Here is a 13,128-nt window from a genome sequence, read left to right as displayed (position 1 = left end):
AGGACTTACGAATTATCAGTGAGGTTAGTTGTATTCAATTTTACCTTCAAATTTACGCGTTTAATCTTTGGTGATTTTATAATCGTTTTGGAGCGATTCTGCAATTTTCTGTCTCATTACGGGTATATGGGAGGCATTCTAACTGTGGTGAGGGCCTGTCCCGAGACACTGTTAGATTATTCTAATTACACAGGCACCTGAGGTGTGGATAGCTTGTATAGATCTTATGTACATACCCCTAGCTCCCCCACTAGAATGAAATAATTTTATACAGAAGCAAAAATGTATCTAAAATATGTTATGTCCCCAACGATAACCCTCATAAGTCGTTCTGAATAGTCAGTTTGTACCTTCTGTAAGCTTTAGAGATGACCGCTTGTGAGATACTAGTAGATTTTTAGTATCTTGGTAATTTTGACCGTGCAGATCAGTCAATGATTTTAATATCAACCTATGATATGAATATCAAACCATTTCAATGAAAAACAAAAAAGTTAGACTAATTACAAAGTTAATGTACGAAAATTGTGATGCACATGCATGCGCATGCAGATGTTAACCATATTCAACAAACCTACTTGTCATGATCTATCATTCCTGAAAGTTTGGTGCCTTAATCTTTAACCGTTTCCGAGATCTCCCGCGGACAAGATATCTTCTAACAAAACGGAAATTGGACATATCTGACGACCGGAAGTGAATTTTTAAAAAATGAAAAAAAAAACAAACCTCGGGGTATTTTCATTCTCTATCATCCCTGAAAATTTCAAGAAAATCCATCCAGCCATCTCTGAGAAATCGTCAGTGAAAAAAATAAGAATAATAATAAACAGTAGAATCACTATAAGGTCTTCCGTCTGGAATGGAAGACCTTTTAAATAATAAACAATACAATCATTATAAGGTCTTCCGTCTGAAACGGAAGACCTAAATAATAGAGGAAAAGAAACATAACAATCACGGAAGACCTTAATAATAAGAAACGGAGCATAATATGTCTCCGACACTATGTGTTCGGAGACATAATAATAAGAAGAAAATAATAATAAGAATAAGAAGAAACGGAGCAAAAACAATATGTCTCCGACACTATGTGTTCGGAGACATAATAACTAGAAATGATCTCGTTGTGAGCAACGAATAGGTCTTCCGTCCAATTTCTGACGAGATAGGACCTTGACTGGAAGAATTCAATCAGTGAATTAGTGAAGAACGACTATACATGAAAGAAATAAACACGTACATGTAAGACGTGATTTATCAATTATAAACAATTTCGGTTTAGTTTAATTCACTTTCAAGTATCTCGGGAATCCATAAAACGACTAAAAATTCCAAATGGACCGCGTAGGGAACCCACACTAAAAATTCCCTGAAAAATACTGAGTTTTCGGACAACTTCCGGTTTCGAAAAACCAACTTCCGGTGGAATTGGTATGACTTATTACCCTCTTAAATAATATTATGAGCATTAGAATTTTAAAAAAAAAAATGAAAAATTACATATTCTTATGGTACTTCCGATGGCAGTGACCATCACTTATTGTTAGCAAAAATCAGAATCCACCTGAGAAAAGCCGTGAAAAGATCAGAGACAACAAGAATAAAGTACCATACAACAAGACTGAGAGATCCAGGTATACAGAAAAAGTTCTCTTTGACACTGAGAAATAGATTTCAGGCACTTGGAGATATAGGAGAGGGTTTGGAAAACAACTGGAATGCGTTTCGAGACAGTATCATACAGACCAGTGCAGATGTGCTTGGCACTAAGACAAGATCAGACAAAGACTGGATACAACTGGATACATGGAAGCTGATTGACAAGAGAAGACTTCTTAAACAGAAAAAGCAGAATGCAAGATCAGAACGAGTAACAGCTAAATACAGTAAAGAATACTCTGAATGCAATAAAGAGACCAAAAGAAAGTTAAGGAAAGATAAAAGGGAATATTTTGAAGCAAAAGCAAGCGAAGCAGAAAAGGCAGCAAAAAAAGGTCAACAAGGAGAAATTTTCAAAATCACAAGAGAATTGTCTGGGAAATATAACAGCGGAAGCTCCATCATAAAAGATAAAAATGGAAATAAGATAACCTTAGATGAAAAACAACTAGAGAGATGGGCAGAACACTTTAGCGAGGTTCTCAATAGACCAATGCCCTCAGCCTTCCCAGACATAGACGAAGCTATTGGTGATACAGTAGAAATATTCAAACCATTCGAAGCAAATCTTGAACCACCAACCAAAGATGAAATATTAAAAGCAATAAAAAGTCTGAAGAACAACAAGGCATCAGGTATCGACAACATCAGCGCAGAAATGCTAAAATCAGATCCGAAACCAATAGCTGATAAACTTTACGAACTTTTTAATAAGATATGGGCCAACGAAGTACTACCTGCGGACTGGTTAAGGGGTCTTATTGTAAAGCTTCCAAAGAAAGGGGATAAAACAGAATGTACAAACTGGCGTGGTGTTACCCTGTTGTCTGTGCCAAGCAAAATATTCTGCAAAATCATCTATATGAGACTCAGTGATGCCATAAATGATATCATCAGGAAAGAACAGGCTGGATTTCGACCAGGTGTAGGCTGTATCGACCATATATTTACATTAAGAAATATCATAGAACAGTGTATTGAGTGGAACAGCAAAGTACACATAAATTTCATTGACTTTGAAAAGGCTTTTGACAGCATACACAGAGAGAGCCTTTGGAAGATACTCAAAACATATGGATGCCCAGAAAAATTCATTAACATCATCAAAAGTTTTTACAACAACGTTTCATGCAGTGTCATACATAACAACACACTGACAAACTGGTTTAACATAACAAGTGGAGTACGCCAGGGATGCATTATGTCACCTATGCTTTTCTTAATTGTAATCGATTGGGTTATGAGAAGAACTGTTGGGAACAAACGCAGAGGAATTAGATGGACACTGACATCTATGCTAGAAGACATATATTTTGCTGACGACATCGCATTAATATCATCTACTGCTAACCATCTTCAAAAGAAAACAAACGAACTGAATATAAATGCTAACAAGATCGGCCTTAAAATAAACAAGAAGAAAACAAAGACCATGCAGTTTGTTCCTGCACCGCCACGAATAAAATTAGAAAATGAGAACTTGGAAGAAGTAAATGAGTTTACATACCTTGGAAGCACAATTAGCAAAAACAACGCAACAGAAAAAGACATCACCAGCAGATTACAAAAGGCAAAAGCTTCCTTTCACCAACTTAATAAAATATGGAGGACTAGTAACATCAGCGAAAAGACAAAGATCAGACTATACCAGAGCAATGTCCTATCACTCTTGCTGTATGGTGCAGAATGTTGGAGACTAACGCAAAAAGATAATAAAAGGCTGTCCGGATTCCACACAAAATGTTTAAGGAAAATATGCAAGATTTACTGGCCCAGGAAAATATCAAACAAAGATCTATATAAAAGAACAGGGCAGAAAGATCTAATCACAATGATTAAACAAAGACAGTGTAGATGGCTTGGTCATGTCATCAGAAAAGGAAACGAATCCATCACAATAACAGCACTTAAATGGACTCCAGCAGAAGGAAAGAGAAGCAGAGTAGGACCTAGAGAGACATGGAGAAGGACTATAGAAAGTGATATAAAGAAGATGGGAAAAACCTGGAAGGAAGTAGAAAAGATGGCTATGGATAGAAACAAATGGAGGGATCTGGTATAAGCCTTATGTGCCACCGGGCACGAAGAGGATAGGTAGGTAGGTACTTCCGATGGATGACGGAAGTGACGGCAAGATAATTGAAACAGGCATGTCACATCTACAAGTCACCATCTAACATTGCTGGAAGTTTCAAGACTCAATGTTTCATTATTTATGAGAAAAAGCCTGGAGAAAAAACCCAGAAATCGTATATATTTAACGAACGGAAGTGAATTTTGAAGAAAAGAAATTCATTATACTCTGAAGATGGATAATGTTAATTATATATGTGAAAATCATAACAAACACTTGATTTAAAGGCGAGAGATATGATAGCAAAGAAAGAACAATTTTTGAAGTTTTTCTCTAAAAATTCGGAAGTTGTTGTTTAAACTTCCGGTAAGTTTAACATTTTCTAAAACTCCAAAAGACACTTAATTATTCCAAGCACACATTTTGTTTCAAAAGCGTAAATTTAATATTTGACGTTTCTTTCGTTGGCGGCCGGAAGCGACGAGCTCGCTCCAATGATTACGCAGTTGAGTCACGTGGTTTGCTCTTCATCAGCTGAAAAATGATGGGGACTACCCATAATGCCTCCGAAAAAATGTCGCCGTCACTGCGGTATACTTCATTGACAATCCCAATATTAAAATACTTAGATTGTTTAGAAAGTACAATTAACGTTTTTAAATTCCAGACAAGGTTTCTCATAGCTTAAAACGTTTTGTTTTTGCTTGGTTTGAAAGAAGAAAAAACATTGCAGCTAATATGACGTCACGATTTGTAAATGTTTACACCAAGTGCGTTATATTTCCCGCGTTAAATGAAGAGGCGGATAAAAGTCGTGTTGCAAGATGTTTAAGCTTTGCTCGTCTCAACGGTCACACCGTACAACATATTAAATCTTTTCACAATTCTACAAGTCATCACCAATCATATTTTTAAAGTTTAAAGACTCAATCATTAACCGTTTATGAGAAAAGGGCCGAACAAAATATCATTTGAAAAACGGAAATTCGGTCCTAACTCGCGACCGGAAGTGAATTTTGAAATAGGATTAAAAGGGTATCCTAGAGAAGGATAATGTCAATAATATATGTAAACATCGTATTAAAAAGTTGTTAGATAAGCGAGTTATATGAGAACAAAGAAAGACCAATTTTTCGAAGTTTTCCTCTAAAAACCGGAAGTTGTTGGTTAAACTTCCGGTAAGTTTAACATTTTCTGAAACTCCGAAAGAGATCCAATTAATCTATGCAAGCTTTATTTCAAAAGAATAACTTTCAAATTTGACGGAAGTTTCTTTTGTTCACTTCCGGTGACGGCCGGAAGTGACGGATGACAATGATAAACCTTATTACAGAGCTACAGGATACTATCTATCATCCCTGAAAGTTTCAAGACTCAATAAATAACTGTTTATGAGAAAACGCCCGGACAAAATGTAATTTGAAAAACGGAAATTCGGCTGTAACTCGCGACCGGAAGTGAATTTTAAAATAATATGAAAGGGTGCCCTAGAGATGGATAAAGTCAACAATATCTATAAATATCGTATTAAAAATTTGATCAATGAGCGAGATATACGAAGACAAACAAAAACCATTTTTTTTCGAAGTTTTTCTCTAAAAAGTTGCTGGTTAAACTTCCGGTAAGTCTAACATATTCTGAAACGCCTAAAGAGACTTTATTAATATATGCAAGATTTGTTTCAAAAACATAAATTTGAAATTTAACGTTTCGTTTCTTCACTTCCGGTGACGACCAGAAGTGATGGATCGCATTGATAAACCTTATTACAGAGCTACAGGTCACCATCTATCATCCCTGAAAGTTTCAAGACTCAATCTTTAACTATTTAGGAAAAAACGTCTGGACAAAATGTAATTTCAAAAACGGAAAATCGGACGTAACTTGCGACCGGAAGTAAATTTTTAAAAATTGAAACGGATATATAAACTTCAGGTGGCAACGCATCACCCCAGAAAATCTGAAGCAAATCGATCGAGCCATCTCTGAGAAATGCTCTGCACAAAATCGGTAAGGAAAAAAAAAGAATAAATATAACGAGGTATAACTGTGTTGGGATGCCAACACAAATGTCTCCGAACACCTCCCCATGTCAGAAATGCTTTTTGATGCCAGATATGCACTCAGGATTTTCAAAAAACCCTAAAAACTGAATTTGGTTGAAATCGGACGGACTTGATTTTTGGCCGCCATTTTCTTCAATGGCGGCCATTTTGAAACATTTAAAAATTGATTGGAAGGAAATACTGATGCTAGAAATGAATTGTGGACCCTCCATTTACCCCAGAACCCAAATGTTGTAGAGATTTTAACACTTTCAAATATTTCGGTATATGGCGGCCATTTTGAAAATGGCGGCTCAAAAAAAATTTTTGATGGTGGAAATGGACTTGGGGTCACTAAATTACCCTAGAAATCGAATTTGGTTGAAATCCGACAACCTTGAGTTTTTGATGTTTTTTGGTCGCCATCTTGAAACGGCGGCCATTTTGAAAATTTGAAAAGTTGAATGCACCCCTCCTAGTGACCCCCTATCAGCTCACAAAGTTTGAAGTGGATCTGTTGAAGCACTTTCACAAAATCGGTCGGACAAATTTCTCACTAAAGAAGAGGAATAATAAGAATAAGAAGAAAATAATAATAAGTAGTACTTATTGTAACGGGGACCGTTACAGATGTTCCCCAAACATTCCCCCATTTAGTAAGTGGTGACATTTATTTCCGTACAAGTTGTTTTGACCATTGCAAACTGTGTAGCATGTGAATATATAACTATCTTATAACGTTCAGTCCATTTCATACTAGTTCAAATCAGTTATAAAGATCTGATAGTTTTGTGCACGTGCACGTACATGCATGCACGTGGATATAAATAATTCGACCATCTCGATACATTAGAAGTCTTACTATATGAGTAGAAGAGAAGTTTCACAACTGTTCAATGAAAAACGAGAAATTAACGGCAACTCAAAACTACAAAGACCGAAATCAATGCACGTGCATACACGTGCGCGTGAGTACCACACAGCAATTTTGTTGATGCTATTCAATAGACATTTGAACAATATACTTGCTATATGAATTTGGTATCGATTGCTTCACTCATAAGAAAGTTATTGGGATTTCAAAATCGTCCAATCAGAATTAAACGCACGTGCATTCGCGTGAAGGGAAGTGATTTTGAGACTATTAATAAATTGAGAGGCCCAAAACATACCTGCAACCTAATTTTCAAACCTATTCATTGCAATCTCAAAATGTTATAGACCAATACTTAAATTTAGACATCAAAAATTACAATGCACGCGCATTCACGCGTACACGATTTTGATAATGGAAAATTTGTTGACACCATTTCATAGACATTCATATCATAGATCCTCAGGGTAAATTTGAATTCATTTCAGTTTTTAATTCAATAGTTATGACCATTTTAGTACCCGAAAAATGAAAGAAAGGATATGCACGTGCATACACGGGCACGTGAGTATGACTCAGCATCAATGTTGATGTCATTCAATAGACATTTGATAGATATACTTACAGTATAAATTTCATATTGTTTCCATCATTTATAAGAAAGTTATGGCGATTTGAAAATCGTCCAATCAGAATTTAGCACACGTGCATGCACGTGCCGGATGGTAATTATGACTATACACTTTTGTTAAGAATATCAAGATACATATACAAGACAAGTTTGAAAAGATTTTGACAAAAAACAAAAAAGTTAGGGTCATTGAAAGAATTGAACGTTCAAATGTCAATGCGCGTGTGTGCGCATGCGCGTTTTCAAATTTTTTAAAATAGATTTGTAGATATTTATAATCTTTACCTATCCTGTATATATCATCAAATTGTCTTAATTTACATGAAAGTTATAAATGGTTTTGTATTATCCAATCAAATTGAAGCACACGTGCATGCGCGTGCAGAATTGAAATTTTGACGATGTGAAACGGTTAAGGGTCTGAAGTTATACCTGCAATATAAATATCAAACGATTTCATTGAAAAATAAAAAAAGTTAGACGCATTCCAAAGTTTGTAAAAAAAAAAATCCAATGCACGTGCATGCACATGCATGCATTTTCAGACAAAATGACGTTCGTTCTGCACATCTACAAAGAGTATTCTATCATCCTAAAAAGGTTTCGTCTTGATCCCTTCAGTAGTTTCTGAGAACACTCGTGGACAAAAAAGGGTGACAAGAATAAAGAAAGAATAATAATAATAACTAGACACGATCTCGTTGCGAGCAACGAGTAGGTCTTCCGTCCGATTTGTTGATGCACTCGGAGTTAAAAAAAAAAAAAAAAAAAAAAGACAAATGAGTCCCAATTTAGTTTCCGACTTTAAGACACTTTAGATATAATCAATTTTTCATATCATAAGCTTCTGAAGCAAAGTTGCGGTGAAATTCGTTTGAAATTCGACTCTCCAGGCGAGCCATAAGGCCCGCGGGCCTATTTCTTGATGTCATTTGTTAGCCCTCTATAGACTCAACAACTTTAGTTCTATATGTCATTACAAAATATTTACCTGTAAAAAGTTATTGAGATCGACCGATATCGACAAAAAATCGACTCTAGAGGCGAGCCATTAGGACCATAGGCCTATTTCTTGATATCAATCGATAGATCTCGATAAACTGAACAACTTTTGTTCAATACGTCCTTACAAAATATTTACCAGTTACAAGTTTTTGAAATCGACCGATATCGACAAAAATCGACTCTACAGGCGAGCCATGAGGCCCACAGACCCATTTTTTGATATTGATCGATAGGTTATGACACATTGAACAACTTTTGTTCAATAATGCTTTTCAAAAAATATGTCGTTTTAAAGATATGAGGCGTCAAATATTTACGATTTTGGCCCTTAAAATCTCTAATTACGTAACATATGACCTACTTTTTGATTGGATAAGATCAAGCTCGTTGAGATGAACATTTCCGCTTCTACAACTTATTATAAAATATTAATAGTTTCTGAGATATTCTCAAAAACATTTGGACCCTTCTGAACCCCTAATTTAAAGGGCCAGCCCGTTTTGCTTGATATCGTAAGAAAGGCCTTGTCATTTGAAACATTTTTTGCTCAACAAGTATTTAGAAATTCTTTACCGTTCTCGAGTTATCTCTACAAGAAATATTTAGGGGCCAAACTGTAGCTCCCTAACGGGGCCACATAGGGAAAAAACGAAATGTACATATTGTTTAGATTATCATTCTGAACAACTTTTGTTCAATAATGCTTTTCAAAATATTTGTCGTTTTCAAGATATGAGGCGTCAATTATTTATGATTTTGGCCCTTAAAATCCCTTATTACGTAACATATGACCTACTTTTTGATTTGATAAGAACAAGCTCGTTTAGATGAACATTTCCGCTTCAATGACTTATTACAAAATATTAATAGTTTCTGAGATATTCTCATAAACCTTTGGACCCTTCTGGACCCCTAATTTAAAGGGTCAGCCCCTTTTGCTTGATATCGTAAGAAAGGTCATGACATTTCAAACATTTTTTGTTCAACAAGTATTTAGAAATTCTTTACTGTTCTCGAGTTATTTCTAGAAGTAATTTTTAGGGGCCAAACTGTAGCTCCCTAACGGGGCCACATAGGGTAAAAACGAAATATGCATATTGTTCAGATCATCATTCTGAACAACTTTTGTTCTTTATTGCTTTTCAAAATATTTGTCGTTTTCGAGATACAAGGGGTAAAAAATTTATGGTTTTGGCCCTTAAAATCCCTTATTACGTAACATATGACCTAAATTTTTATATGAATAGATTTGGATTGTTGAGATGAACATTTTTTGTTCTTTGACTTATACCAAAATATTAACGATTTTTGAGATATTTGATCTAGACTTTGAGCCCTTCTAGATCCCTAATTTAAGGGGCTAGCCCCTAAATCTTGATATTTTCGAAACGATCTTGTAAATGTGCACAACTTTTGTTCTACATGTCTTAACAAAATATTTGCAAGAAAAAAGATATTGGAGATCAAAGGTCAAAAATCGCCGAAATCGGCGAAAAATTTTGGCATCCATTTTTTCAGGTCCAGGCGAGCGTTTAGGCAAATTGCCTCCGGTAAAATCAAATCCCCCACAAATCTTCTAAAATGTTTACTCTATCTTGTGTAGAAATTTCAAGACTCTAGCTTCAAAACTAACGGAGGAGATGTGTGAACAACAAGGCCCTTCAAAAAGTCACTAAAAGAGAGATAACTCCTGACCGGAAGTGACGTCAAGCACGAAATTTTGCAAGCAAAGTCTCGTCACCAAAAGACATCTTTCCTGAAAATTTCGTGAAAATCGATCGAAAAATGGCTGAGTAAAACGCGTGTACTACCAAGGAAAATAATAATAATAATGAAGAAGAAGAACGCGAACAATAATAGTAAGGTCTTCCGCAGGAGACGGAAGACCTTAATAATAATAATAATAATAAGAAACAGAGTAAAACCAATATGTTCCCAAACTTCGTTTGGGGAACATAATAATAAGAAACAGAGTAAAACCAATATGTTCCCAAACTTCGTTTGGGGAACATAATAATAATAATAAGAAACAGAGTAAAACCAATAGCATAATAACGAGCTATAACTGTGTTGGGATGCCAACACAAATGTCTCCGAACACCTCCCCATGTCAGAAATGGTTTTTGATACCGGATATGCACTCAGGATCCTCTAAAAACCCTAGAAACTAAATTTGGTTGAAATCCGACGGACTTGTAATTTGGCCGCCATTTTCTTCAATGGCGGCCATTTTGAAACATTTGAAAATAGATTGGAAGGAAATACTGATGCTAGAAATGAATTGTGGACCCTCAATTTACCCCAGAACCCAAATGTTGTAAAGATTTCAACTTTTTGAAATATTTCGGTATATGGCGGCCATTTTGAAAATGGCGGCTCAAAAAAATTTTTTGATGGTGGAAATGGAGTCGGGGTCACTAAATTACCCTAGAAATTAAATTTGGTTGAAATCCGACAACCTTGAGTTTTTGACGTTTTTTGGCCGCCATCTTGAAACGGCGGCCATTTTGAAATTTTGAAAAGTTGAATGCACCCCTCCTAGTGACCCCCTATCAGCTCACAAAGTTTGAAGTGGATCTGTCGAAGCACTTTCACAAAATCGGTCGGACAAATTTCTCACTAAAGAAGAGGAATAATAAGAATAAGAAGAAAATAATAATAATAATAAGAAACGGAGCAAAAACAATATGTCTCCGACACTTTGTGTTCGAAGACATAATAAGAAACGGAGCAAAAACAATATGTCTCCGACACTTTGTGTTCGGAGACATAATAAAAAGAAAAGTGAAAAATCAACAATAGAATAATAGAAGATTCCTCCCCTGAAGACGGAAGACCCTAATAAGAAACAGAGTAAAAACAATATGTTCCCAAACTTTGTTTGGGGAACAATAATCACCGAAATACCCGTGTAATTATATATAATGATTGGGGGGGAGGTATTTCGGGGTTTTCTGAGGGTATTTCAGGAAATCACGGGTATACGTTTATGAAACAAAACAGCCTGTGGTGCCTGTTCAGTACATACGGCGGGCGATAAATCTACATATGTACATGTAGTACTGCCGACCCCCGATGGTCCCCGAAATCTTGCGATGTTTTATAGATAATATTAAAACCGGCAAACAGAAGAACTTCATACTTCTCGGGAACAATCTTTATGTCCAAATTGATTCACACAATTAAAAAAAAAACAACACAACAACAATAAAAAACCAATAATAATAAGTATAAAATCTTAAACTTGATATGTCGCCTACTCAAAAGCGGTAAATATTTAGTACCGAGTTGTAAATACAAAAACATAAAACGGATACTTTTCATTCAATGCATGATATTATGCAATCTGATAACAATAACGGAGCGGATCAAAGATCTTATTCTAATCAGATTGGATATTATGAAGAGACTTTTTAAAAAAACGATAGATGAATAAATCTTTATATTCAACTACAAGCATTTCTTCTTTTTCACTGTTTTAATGATTCCAAAATATGCATTTATCTCATACATGTGGTGTATATTGCAAGTGAGATAAAGCCTAGCATGAAATAAGGCGAATAACTTGTTATTCTGTATTTATTTAAAATTTCTTTTATAGCAGATTAAAGTGATATTGCCCCCACTGACAAATAATACAAGTTACCGGCCATAAAAAGGTCAACTCGATCAACAACTACGTTAAACTAGGCCTATGTAACAAGATTTACAGAGTTATGCCGCTTGTCGTGTAAATCGTATTATGTCCGTTGTTACTGTCATTAGTCTTACTGTGTAAAATGTGATGTCACGTGACCAGTTCAATAAATAAATGGAAGTTTACTGCACTTGGCGTTAAGAATACTACAGCCTACTCAAAATTACGATAAGAAAACAAAGAGATGTTGACACTACTCACTATTATCATCAACAAGGAATCAACCGCCTACTGGACAGGTCTAATCGAAAGTACCTCGACATTTTGCGGTACCAAGCATTCACAAGCACAGTCTCTTTTCTTTGGAGCTATATTGAATATAATAAATCTCTACAGCTTTTACTTACTAAAATGCCTCAGGATTTCCTCTCGCCCTCAGATCCAAAGAAACCATGTGAATAAAATCCAACTACATAAACACTTGTATTTTTCATCGTAAACTGTTGAACATTCTAATAACGCTGCATTAAAATATTACTTTCATTGATCGTTTGTTACGCATGTTTATTTCAAAACTACAACGACATCAAACTTTTATCAGAAGGTCAGGCCTACGTCAAAAAATAAATACTCGGTCACTAGTTGTTATTTTGTTGGAATGGCAAAACCATTATTAATTATAAACTATAATCCCTTATACAACAATTTTCATCCCTGGTTTCTTTTATAAAAATGCCATTTGTAATATACATGAATCGATTATACATGTAAGCGCACTGTTTTTTCCAGCGTAAGGAAGATTAATAAGTACATTGTACGACGTCTGAGCCACGGATTCAAAACAAATATTCAATCAGCTGTTTCTATCATACTGAGTATCATCTCTAAATTAATACCACCTTCACACTCACAGATTTTTCTTACGAGTCCTTACGGATCTCCTACTCGCAGTCAATCGCAAGTATTCGTAAATCACTCGTCGGTATCCGTGTCTAAATCGTAACAATCCGTGTACCTTTACGGATTTGTTGAATACGTAAGGATCCGTAAGAAAAATCCGTGAATGTCAAGGTACCTTTAATGATATTTTGGTTTATCCAACTCGTTGATGTGGTGTATTTATTCGCTCGGCAAGCCTCGAGAATAAATACACCATATCAACTCGTTGGATAAACCAAATATCAAAACACGCAATACAGA

The 13,128-nt window shown here is 35.4% G+C and overlaps 1 protein-coding gene across 1 annotated transcript in view; it reads right to left on the bottom strand.

Moving 5' to 3' along the window:
- LOC125659240 (uncharacterized) overlaps positions 1-13,128 on the bottom strand; it is a 44,007-nt gene that overhangs the window by 30,083 nt on the left and 796 nt on the right. The gene's annotated exons all lie outside the window — the stretch shown is intronic.

The sequence above is a fragment of the Ostrea edulis genome, chromosome 1 (genome assembly GCF_947568905.1).
Source record: "Ostrea edulis chromosome 1, xbOstEdul1.1, whole genome shotgun sequence".
NCBI lineage: Eukaryota > Metazoa > Mollusca > Bivalvia > Ostreida > Ostreidae > Ostrea > Ostrea edulis.
The sequence above is the reverse complement of the archived record's forward strand: the minus strand, read 5'-3'. Positions and strand labels throughout refer to the sequence as shown.